The sequence below is a fragment of the Cydia splendana genome, chromosome 15 (assembly GCF_910591565.1).
Source record: "Cydia splendana chromosome 15, ilCydSple1.2, whole genome shotgun sequence".
Lineage (NCBI taxonomy): Eukaryota > Metazoa > Arthropoda > Insecta > Lepidoptera > Tortricidae > Cydia > Cydia splendana.
Window position 1 is genome coordinate 13,512,998 of NC_085974.1, and position 12,166 is coordinate 13,525,163.

Here is a 12,166-nt window from a genome sequence, read left to right on the forward strand (position 1 = left end):
CACTCGGGTTACCAATTACAATAATAGCTGCACTATCCTGTGGTAGCCAGATTGTTCAGGATCTGTCATCTGGCAGATTAGTCGGAGAGGAAAAATGGAGTTCGGATATTTTTATACAAATGAATTAATTTCACTCAAAGAATTTTCAATGAGTTGGTGAAGGATGGGATCAAAACGTACTACGTTTTAATTTTTGACTGGTAAGGTGGTAAGTGTAGCATTTACGTATTTGTGAACATATGGCATTCTATTTTAAAAGTCCGATAAATGGTTTCCATTATAGTCTGTATTAGGTAATTTAGGTATTTAAATAAAAGTAAATAAAATCTAGAGGGTAGATGAAACACTCCATGATAATGTAGGTTAAAATCAGGTCGTTCAGTGACAGATCTAACGGTTTTGTATTTGGTTAGTTAACCAATAAATGTTATAACTACCCGAAAATGTACAAATTATTTGTTTACTTTTATTTAAATACCTAAAGATACAGAGTATAGGTAATAGAACTTTGCTACCGTATAAATAGCAACGTGAACGCTGCATCTGGGAGGTTAGCACATTTGTCCAGGTCTGTAGATATTGTAATTTTTTCTTTGATGATTCGGCCCTCTGCAAGTATGTTTAGTTAAAACCTTATTGTAAAACTTAACTGAGCCGCAGCGAAAGTGTTAGGATCATAGGGTTAGGGTACTCCGCCATACAGAACTACACATACAGCTTTTACACTTGTTTTACACATGTTATACTTGACTCTATCTTATAGCAATTGTTTGCAAAGCCACTCCGGCTAAAATTACCTTCCTCTTTACAAACTGTACACTGTACCTACAGATTTTTAAGGATTTTTAAATTAAATATAGTAAGCGTCAGTAAGTATGTAGGCTGTTCGGTTGTTTAACACTGACACTGACTGGTAAAAATATATATAAATTAAATACCAAACACCATTTTTCGAGCATCACGTGTGAGTATTACGAACACATTTGCAGTCAGTACATGACCATCAATCTTGCTGGCATATTCCGCGAGTAATGGAAATTGGCAAGGTCAAATGGGAGGCTTACACCATCTATACTAGTATTCCTAATTCATACCAAAATTCTTTCACAACAGTTTTACTTAGTTGAATCTGGAAGATTGATTTCCTTTGAAATTTTCCTTTCAAATTTTTAAGTATAGTTTCATACTACAAAACGCTATAAATATTCTGTCTTTACCTATAATTGCTACTAAAAGCTAAGTTTACCGAAGTAATTAATCGTAATATACTTAATAAGCATTTTTTTTAATAATTTAAAATCCTAGCCAAAAGATAAAATTACTAAAAGACATTTTTTAACATTTGACAACTAAGATATCGCATGATGTACCTACCTACGGAGACTTTTTCACTACTTTTGTCATGTTTGTGACTGCAATATTTTGCGATACTTTCAAATTGGAAATATTTATTCCTTTGTCTAGCCCGCATCAGGAATACCTACCCCCAAAAGCAAACTCAAACCGAATCCGTATTCCTAACACAAACTACCGTGTATCGGATTTCTGAAACACCTGACTCACTGGTAAATCCGGTATTGAGAAATCGCGTGCTGGCCAGCCCTCGGCCTTGATTCGTGACTACAGTGCCGTGTTTTACAGGCTAGTTCAGCGAATGACCTTACCAACAGTCAACTTAGAAATATGTACACGATTTGCACTTTATTCCTCTGTTATAAGGTCTTAAAGTGTGTAGAAATTTATGATGCAAACTGAACACCAAAGGACGGGTGGTAATAGGTCTATTTGCGCTTGTAGCTATGAAGCTTTTGAGAGCAGTTCCGCGACAAAAGGTTTCCCTTAAGAAGTTTTATGTTGTAAGGACGAAGTCAAGCGCGTGACGACACGTGTTTGGGCTAATCTTTGAGTCGCAATGTAAATATGCCTAAAGTTAGTTGGAAAAAATACCTACGCTACTCAAGCGCTCAAGAAAATTCTGACACTAACTTTTAATATTCCAATACATTTGTACATTGTCGCTCACAAAAACTTACGTAAGTATACTCAATACTCAAGTCACAATTAGAACGACATTTTTCAGATGAATCTAACAATCCGGTCATCGCCGTTCTTACATTACATAACATACATTAAGGTAATATCCTCTTGCCAGGCACTTTGTTATTTTACTGGTTAGACGGACAGTAAAACAAAACAACATATAGGTACCTTCCTCTGTCCTTCACAGCAGAAATATTTCTAAAAATTAATTCATTTTCTATGCTTTATTGACTCACTTTTTAGAAAATTCAACGGCCTTCACTAGCCAAAATCCGTGTGCCAATGGAAAGTGTAGTCCTATAAGAAAATTCCCAAAAAGGGGTACCAAAGCTGGTATAATAAGCGGCTTACAACATCCGCAGCCATAGTGTAACGTTCCTCGGGGATATAACGAAGAAAGTGGAACCGCAAATTGTGGAGCGCGCTAACTTGTCCCATCTGCGAGATAAGTGATGTAATAGAATGGGCACGTTTCAGGAGCTTCTAATAATACGCCCAACGAGAAGAGAGGAGTTGTGATGATAGTACCTACATTCAGCTGTAAAAATTGCGTTCAAAATTAGGTATCTAGTTAAGTACAACTTCATTCTTAAGGGAGTAAAAGAATGTGTAATTTTCACATGCTTAGCTACTTCAGTTGCAGATTGTACAATACAAGAATCGATGTCATCCAATCCAATTAACCAAAAAATATTTCATAAGAACAAAAATCTTCGTTCTCTCTGAAACTTTTAGCAAATACAATGCTTTAAAAAATAGTACTTACCTATCAAGTAAAACATTTTATATACAAGTAATTGGTTAATTAAAACCCAATAAGACTTAGCTGAATAATAGTACAAACAGCAACACTCGTAACTGTCCATCGGTGGACCTTATGCCTTTTATAATAAGGTCCACCTATGGATAGTTAACAGTGTAGGCGATGGTACAGTCGACGTCAAAGATGTTTACAGTTTTGCACCTTACTCCTTTGTAATAAAGCGAAAAGTGTAAACATATCTTTGACGTCGACTACATGTTTTTTTTTTAAACCTTTTTTGGAAGTGGGTTAAAAGAGAGCTCTTGATGTGCCTTCGATCAAAACACTAATTGAATGACATGATTGATTACATTGACCTAATTTTAGGATGTAACCTGATATAATTGGCCGAAATACTTTTATGATTTTGTCATTCACCTCTGCGGCATTCATGTTGGCAAGTCAGGAATTAATAAAATAGGAAACATACATGTCTAAGGGCATTTCTCAGGAGGGCCATTTTTACGTGTCCTGGGCAATAAATGATTGAATTTACTGTTCAATAAATCTGAATTAATTTAGGTATGATCTTCAGCCTATATTCTGTCTGGGACACTATAAAATTATTTATTTATTATTTATATAATACAAGAAAAAAAAATTCAAATGTCAAAAATGATGTTCGGTGGGAGTGTCCCGCACCCAGATTTTATGAAACAAAAAATTATTACTCAAGATGGGGCATTAGATCGTAGTTATTATGGGTATTCACGCATAAGGTATTAGTTAACTTATCATATTCTTTATATCACAATAATGTGTTTGCTCAGCTCATTGAATAAAACCAAATTTACGATGTGTCCCGGGCTAGTGCCTGATTTCGGTGTAATTTGCAAAACATGTCGGTACTCCTTCAAAGTTGTAAACCAGGAACTCAGTGTCTCAAACATAGTATGCTTTAGTTGTGCCTTAACCGTTGAATAGAGTAGAGGTACAGTCACAGTATAATAAAGTGATTTTTTAAAGGTTTCACCGTCCTTCGGTGGGTTTGGTTCTATGTTTTTTTGAGATCGGTGGTGCAATTTACTCCGAAAGTTTTAGTGCATTTATCGTTATGCAAGTGATAAAGAAATCCTCGAAAGTACGTAAATCCAACATTCTTACATCTCCTCTGTATCACTCATGCTATTTCTGTAATTGCTAAAAAGCGATTAATTTTGACATCGCTGGTGTTGATTTCCTTGGATTCGGTGGATTTTTTGACCACCGATATCAAAAAAGTGATCACTGAATCAAATCCTGCTCTGTAAACTAGTTTGTTGTACTAATTTATCACACGTAAAAATTGCAATTACGTTGTATAAACGTAAAATTATGTTTGTAAGTAAATTAAGTCATAATAGGTACAAAAATCACTAGTTTACTATGAGTAGTTTTTTAAACCAGACGTGTGTTGAAACTTGTAGACCCAATGTTTCTTTCTCTGTCTTGATATTCTCTTCAAACCAATGAAGTAAATTATGTTAATTGTCCTCTGTATCACCTGAGGCCCTACACCTCGATACCTTTAAACGTGTCAGCCATGTTAAATGACTGCAGTCGATTAGATCCCACTTCTTTTAAAATAACTTGTGTACTATGCAAGGTGCACCCTAGGGACAGGATGTTCAGAACAAGGGATTAAAAATAAAGTGGCCTTCTAATGTCGAGATCGCTTCAAAGGCACTGAGCGTACCTTACTGATCGATATTTCTAAAGGATAGCGATAGACACAAATTGAACATAGCAAATGTTTTAACAATCCTCAATGTCTTATGTCTTTATGTCTAAATATAGGAGTTACAAATCATCTCAAGTGTTTGAGGGTGCTGGACATCTCCAGCACCCTCAAATAATTAATAGGTAATTAGATCTTCAAGCATTAGTCGACCACTTCAAATCGTTTTAAATTGATGGAGTTCACGCTTTAAAACTCTGTTATTCAAAAATACTTGTTTTCCGTATTGCATCACATTGCTTTATAAGTGCATTAAATATTTTTTGAGCATTGAACACCACTCAAAAGTTTCTTGTTTGTCGGGTGTAGGTAACATAAGTTTATTTTTGATGCGTGTGCGGTCGGATTCTGTGAAACAAACATCTTCTCCTTTATGGCACTAATGTGCGAATTTGTGTTCGACATGTCTGAAACTCGTTCCAGGACCATACATCGCCCATCACCCTATTATATGACGACAGTCAAATAGCGTGGGATATCTTCTAGAGATTCTTTATTCTTTATTCTTTATTCTTTATTCTTTATTCAAACACTATGTATAAGTTAACAGCTCCAGCCAAGGCACTTATACTGTTAATTAGGTTCATATGTTGTCAGTATCAGTCAGTATCATAAAATTAGTAGGTACACTTATTGTATTACACACTTATCTTTATAATTGAACATACATAATATGTATTACTAAGTTACATAGAGATAAAAAAAAAGAATCTGATATTAAATAACATAGGTAGAGTTTAAAAACAGAGATGTTGTTTTATAAGCCGTAATTAGGTTATTTTAAAATCTTGGGTCTTTATCTATTAAATTTATGTAAGCTTTCGAGATCATTAGCCTTGTTAAATCGCTTATAATCAAATAAGAATGAAAAATATGATTAAAATGTAATATGATTGAAATATAAAATTGAAATGTGATTTTTGTGTATGCATTATTGAATTCGGTGACGCCAATTGATTTCAGTGCCTGCACATGATTTCGGTGTTTTTTAAATCTCAAATATCTTAAAAACTATAAGGTTCTAATGGAGGCCTCCACTACCAATATTTTTTATATTAAGGCTAGACTTTTAGAAATAAATTCGCATATCAAATAAGTTAAAAAAAAAATTTCGCACCGAAGTCAGGCACCGAAGGGCATCTCTGAGAAACGCCCCTAAGAAACATGAAGAAGAGGAAAATCGTCGTCATTTCTGCACAGATGTACTCATAGAATGCGATTACTTAGCAAGTTGCAATTGTAGAAAAACTGTAAAAAATGTTAAAGAATTATCTTCATCATATTGTGAAAGATGTGTTTAAACTGATAGAGCTATTGTATTGATCAAAATACATTGCAAACTAAAATGGATTAAGGAAGAGATAGGGGTCGACTAGAAGGAAGAGTCAGATTAGCGTACACCGGGTTTCAAAAATTGTCGTAGTACCTTACGGCTTCCAGTTTTTTTTATCAAGGTTATATTAGGCTATTTTTGAATATATCCCTACCGTAAAGTTTTTTCATCAATTAAAAATAAAACCGCTAAAGCCGGAAATTTACGGTCCGGTTGCTTAGGTCCTGTATGTAATTGTAGGTGGGTTTGGACTTTGGACCTGGTGCATTATGATTATTATGAAACTTACTTTTCGTTAGAAACTTCCAGTTATTCCCTCTATAAAAGTTATACCCTACTTTGTTCTTAAGAGCAAGTATAACTCCATAAGATAGTGTAAGGGTAATAGAATAAGACAGTTTGCGCAAAACTTCATATACCTGGAACAAACAAGATAAAAAAAATATAAATATGTATGTATAAATATTTTTATTACACAAGTATGCTAAGCTCCACAGGAAGCTCATGAAGACTTTTGTTGCGCCCGCATTGACAAACGATATGTATAATATACAATTATACATATGTATCCAGCCAAGTTCAAAGAAAAAGGAACTGGCGACGGAGCAACCGTGTGTAATATTACACGAACCATTTCGAGCTACTTTTGACCCCTTCACAACTTGAAACCTACTTTACCTACACAAATGAAATTTGGCACATGTATTCAAGCCCCTTAGCTTGTCCAAAATACAAAATTTTATAAACGTAGCTCAAACAGTTACTGATAAATTAACGTTTAAAAACCGGCATTTTTGTGACTGACTGACATATAGATCATAAACCTAACCCACTTCCAGATGACCTACTTAGAAACTTAAAATTTGGCATCAGGGTAGACTATTAGGTGTATATAGAGAGAAAAATCTGAAAAGTGGAAATTATTTATATTTCGATGGAAAACAAATAATTAATACTTATAGACCAAAAATCTAACCCACTTCTAGATCACTTAGAAACTTGATATTTGGCACCAAGGTAGATTATTAGGTGTATATAGAGGAAAAAATCTGAAAACTGGAAATTATTGATATTTCGAGGGAAAAAAATAATTTATACTTATAGACCAAAAACCTAACCCACTTCTAGATCACTTAGAAACTTGATATTTGGCATCAAGGCAGACTATTAGGTGTATATAGAGGGAAAAATCTGAAAACTGGAAATTATTGATATTTCGATGGAAAAAATATAATTAATACTTATAGACCAAAAACCTAACCCACTTCTAGATCACTTAGAAACTTGATATTTGGCATCAAGGTAGACTATTAGATGTATATAGAGGGAAAAATCTGAAAACTAGAAATTATTGAGATTTCGATGGAAAAAATAATAATTAATACTTATAGACCAAAAATCTAACCCACTTCTAGATCACTTAGAAACTTGATATTTGGCATCAAGGTAGACTTTTAGGTTTATATAGAGGGAAAAATCTGAAAACGGGAAATTATTGATATTTAGATGTAAAAAAATTAATTAGGTAATACTTCTAGACCAAAAACCTAACCCACTTCTAGATCGCTTAGAAACTTGATATTTGGCATGAAGGTAGACTATTAGGCGAATAAAAAAGAAAAATATCTGAAAACTGAAACTTTTTAACAATTGACCGCGCGTTAGCGAGGGTCTCCTTTTCAGCTTAGGCAAACTGTTTTTATGATGAATATCTACCTACTATAGTAATTTCTGTACAAAAAGTAGTGATATCCCAACAAAAACATAAATGTGAAATGAGAGCCAAGTTCAATATTAAGAATATTTGTCGTTGTTTATTTTTATTTAATCGTATGGCAAACATATTTTAAAAATAGAAACAAATATGTACAATCAGATGTCTACACTAAGACCATTCAGCCACTTTATGGCTTCGTCGCTCAGGGTGATCAGGTCTTCGGGAGGACCGGCGACATAGCGCGTTATAGGGCAGTCTTGGATTATATGCTGGATGGTTTGGGCTTCCGCACCGCAGCCGCAGGCCGGGGAGTCCACCCACCCACAGCGGTGTTTGTAATAGGCGCATCGACCGTGGCCAGTACGGAGTCTGTTCAGTTTGCACCAGTCTCGTCTAGGGAGGTCTGAACCCATTATTCTGGAGCCAGGCGTAATTCCATATCCTAGTTTCCCTGCCATTAACATGCCCCAAGATTTCGTCCACTCGTGTTTTATATTAAAATTGGTATCGACCAGGTTTTTGGCGATGCTACACGAAGGGTTTCTAGATTTGAGGCGTTGCTTGGTTGGCTTTAAAAACTCCGCGTAACATGGTAGGTTAGGGTTGTTTTGGATCTTACACACTTCCCGTAGCAAGGCGTCCTTCCTCCTGAGATCTGGCGGGGCAATCCGTGACAGCACAGGGAGCCAGTGGCAAGGAGTGGATTGGAGCGTCCCGGATATGACTCGCATGGCTTTGTTCAGTTCGACATCTACTTTAGAGGTGTGGGCACTGCCTAGCCACGCCGCTGCACAGTATTCTGCTGTTGAAAACACCAGAGATAGCGCTGATGTTCGCAACACTTCGGCACTTGCTCCCCAAGAGGTGCCGCTTAGTTTTAGCACGATGTTGTTGCGACTCTGGAGTTTGCGTGCTGTATTGGAGAGGTGCTGCTTGAACGTGATGGAGCGGTCGAGGGTGACTCCGAGATACTTGGGAGAGAAATTGTGTCTAACTAGCGATCCATTCATGGACACCTTTAGTTCACGCTTGGCTAATTGGTTGTGCAGATGGAAGCAGCAGATCTCTGTTTTGCTTGAGCTTGGAGTTAGTCGCCAAGTTCTGAAGTAGTCAGCCAACCGTGCCAAGTCACTGGATAGTGTAAGTTCCAGGTTATCGAAGTCTCTGTGTTGAGATACTAGGCAGATGTCGTCGGCGTATATGAACTTCCTTGCGCTGGTACTTGGAAGGTCAGAAATATACAAATTGAACAGTATAGGTGCCAGCACGGATCCCTGGGGGAGTCCATTATTCAGCTTTTTGACATTACTAACATTAGGGCCCAAGCATACACTGAATCTTCGCTGACAGAGCATGTTAGAAATCAGGTTAGCGATGGTGATGCTTGGGACCACCGAAAGAAGTTTGAAGATTAACCCCTCCCTCCAGACGGTATCGTAAGCTGCAGTAAGGTCGATGAACACGGCTCCGGACTTCAATCCCTTCTGGAAACCGTTCTCTAGATGTGTCGTAAGAGCCAGAACCTGGTCAGTACAGCTTCGGCCGGATCGAAAGCCTGCTTGTTCTGCTGGGACTATACGATCAATCAGGGGAGCTATCCTGCGGTAAATGAGCCTCTCGAGCAGTTTGTAGCAGTTGCTTAGCAGAGCAATGGGGCGGTAGCTAGAAGGGTCGTCCTCTTTTTTCCCTGGCTTGAGAACTGCTACAACCTTCGACTCCTTGAAGGTCTTGGGAAGTTTATTGCGGGTGAGAACGTTGGAGAAGAAAAGAGAGAGCCATTTCACCGCATTGGGGCCCAGTTTTTGCAGGAACTCGTTGTAGACTCCATCCACTCCAGCGGCTTTTCCGGAAGAGAGTCCTTCAATCGCGAGATGTATTTCTTCTGTTGTGAAAGGTCTAGCCAGGTCAGGGTCTTCCACTAGATTAGACTTCAGTTCCTTACACTTTTTCTTAATCTTCCTGGTTTCCAGTTTATCACCTTTAGCCCTGGAAGTCGAAACGATTCGGTTTGCAATCTCGTTGGGGTGGATAGCAGTGGTCAAGCGTGGAGGTGCTGTTTTCCCCGTGAGTTTGTTCAGAATACCCCACGCTTTTCGACTTGATCGCTTGAAGTCCATAGATTCGACTGTATCTTTCCACTTCTTGGCTCGATTGGCGTCCAGGGAAAGTAAGAGTTCGGTTCCTATAGCACAGTAACCCGTTTCCTGGTAGGATCTGTATAAGCTTTCACTTTCGCTACTCCATCCGGGGACGTACTCTTTCCTGAAACCTCTGCAGATGTTGCGCTTGGCAGATGATTGAACAAGACCCAGGAATCTGTCATAGCTTTCTGCTACAGGTGGGATGAAGCGAATTCCCGCGTCGATGGATTTAGCGAAACTGCTCCAATCCGCTCGCTTGAAGTTCCAACGGGGGAGGGGCATAGAATTTGTAAGGGGGATCTTTATGCCCACATCTACGATAACCGGTCTGTGTTGGCTATTAGGGAAATCTTTTAGAACCATCCGGTTTGCAGAGAGGGGTCTGCCTGTGTCATCCTTGCTAACAAAAGTGAGATCTGGATTATAGTCCTTCTTCCAGCGAGCCGAATGGAAGGTGCCTCTATCTTTTGCATCGAATACGAGGAACAGATTATGCGTTTCAGCCCACTGAACCAGAGTTAGCCCGTTGGAGTCGTCTGCAGCGTAGCGCCATAGTGTGTGGTGGCTGTTGAAATCGCCGGTGTAGATGCATGGGTGCCCAAAAACAGGAGGTCCATTATTCGCCCAACTGGCCAGAGGGGGCTTGTATATATTGGCAATCTTAATTTCGGCTACCTGGGCGATGATGATGAAATTGTCAGCAGTGGCGTCCGAGAAAATCACGTTACTATTATTTAGGTCGGATCGAATGTAGGTAGCGATGCCGTAGCTGCGGTGGTTTAACGCTTTCAGGAGTCTAAAGCCGGGGATATCACCTCTATTTTCGATGTCCTGCTCATCCCTGGTGTGGGTTTCCTGTAAGTTCAGGACGTCGATTTTGTAGTCTTTGAGAAGTCTGGAAATGTAGTCGCATTTCGGTCTACTAATACCTTCTACATTAATCTGACAAATTCGGACCGATGGTCCGAGATCTCTGGTGCGTGTGATCATTGTGCTCATGTATTATTCGCTTCTATTTTACTAGCTGCGAGGCTCTCGTATAGAATAGTGCAGTGCAGCAGCCAAAGTTGATTACTCTTTAGCACCACCCAGGGGACACGTGCGGGGTATCTAAGGTAATCTTCCCACGGACGCGAGTAATCATTGTCCCCCTTTTACCAACTTTTACCAACTTTTACCAGCTTTTACCAACAAACCAAATTTTAGAAAAGTAGTCTATACGTAAAAACTAGCCAAGACAAATCCTTTATAATTTCAGGATTTTCTACACAACACAGAACTTGGCACCCATGATCTCAATTCTTTTGTCAGCGAGTCAACAACGACAAATATTCTTAATATTGAACTTGGCTCTCATTTCACATTTATGTTTTTGTTGGGATAAATATTTATACTTAAATACATAGTAGAAAACACCCATGACTTAGACAGTCATCACCCGTGATCCTTGTAACTACTAAAAGTGGCCTGAAAAGCAACATAGTACGGTCGGTGCCCCAATTTAAATACCCACGTACCAACTATTATAATTGTATAGAAAAGTTGATACTTATGTTAGGGCACCGACTGTACACCGAGACTGTACATATACCTTGTCGAATTTAAAATATCTTCGTTAACCCAAGTTGGTCTGACAAATCTATTCTGCCCAAATACTACGAACAATTTTAGATAAGTGGCAAAGAAACCAATAGCAGATGAGTAAGCTATAAATACAGCAATGTCAGGGCGGCACGTTGGCCGACCCCGGCCGCTTTCCCTCTCTGTTGTTCGACAAAGTCTATAAATAAGTCGGAAGCTCCATATTGCCTTTGCATTCATTAACTACAGTTATTGGAAATATTGGAATGCATTCAGTCGGAATTGCAATGTTGCTTCAACTGGCTGAATGGCTGAGATAATTATGAAACGGAAGGGGTTGTATAATGTACCTTGTCTCCCGCATTCCTTTTGTTGTTGCTGTAAGGTTGTTGAGGAATTAAACACACAATAGCAGCATTTCGAACATATCTGATGGGCATACCAGAGTAATTTTTTCGATTTGTAGGAGTTGCCTCGAAATAAGCATGACTGTGGAAATAGAGTTCTATTGGCAAATTGTGAATGACACGACACATATGTGCATTGAAGCTATTTGTTGTAAGGATTTCTTAACTATATTTCCGACTAAAAATTACGATTTTGTGATATTACCGCCACGAACCGCTTGCGTGTATGCACGCATTTATCTATTTAATTTGATGTGTGACATTGACATGATATCGGAACAAAAAGACTAATCCTTGCCAGTATACGAAATGAGAACAAACATTACCACATCGAAAGACCTAGAATACCACTAAGGATTAAGGATCTACAATTTCGTACTTTAGTAGCAGTAGTAGTAATAGTAGTACTTTTGTGCTATAAGTACTAT

At 38.2% G+C, this 12,166-nt stretch overlaps 1 protein-coding gene across 2 annotated transcripts in view; it reads left to right on the forward strand.

Moving 5' to 3' along the window:
• Positions 1-12,166, forward strand: part of LOC134797688 (protein split ends) — a 97,600-nt gene that overhangs the window by 33,236 nt on the left and 52,198 nt on the right. The gene's annotated exons all lie outside the window — the stretch shown is intronic.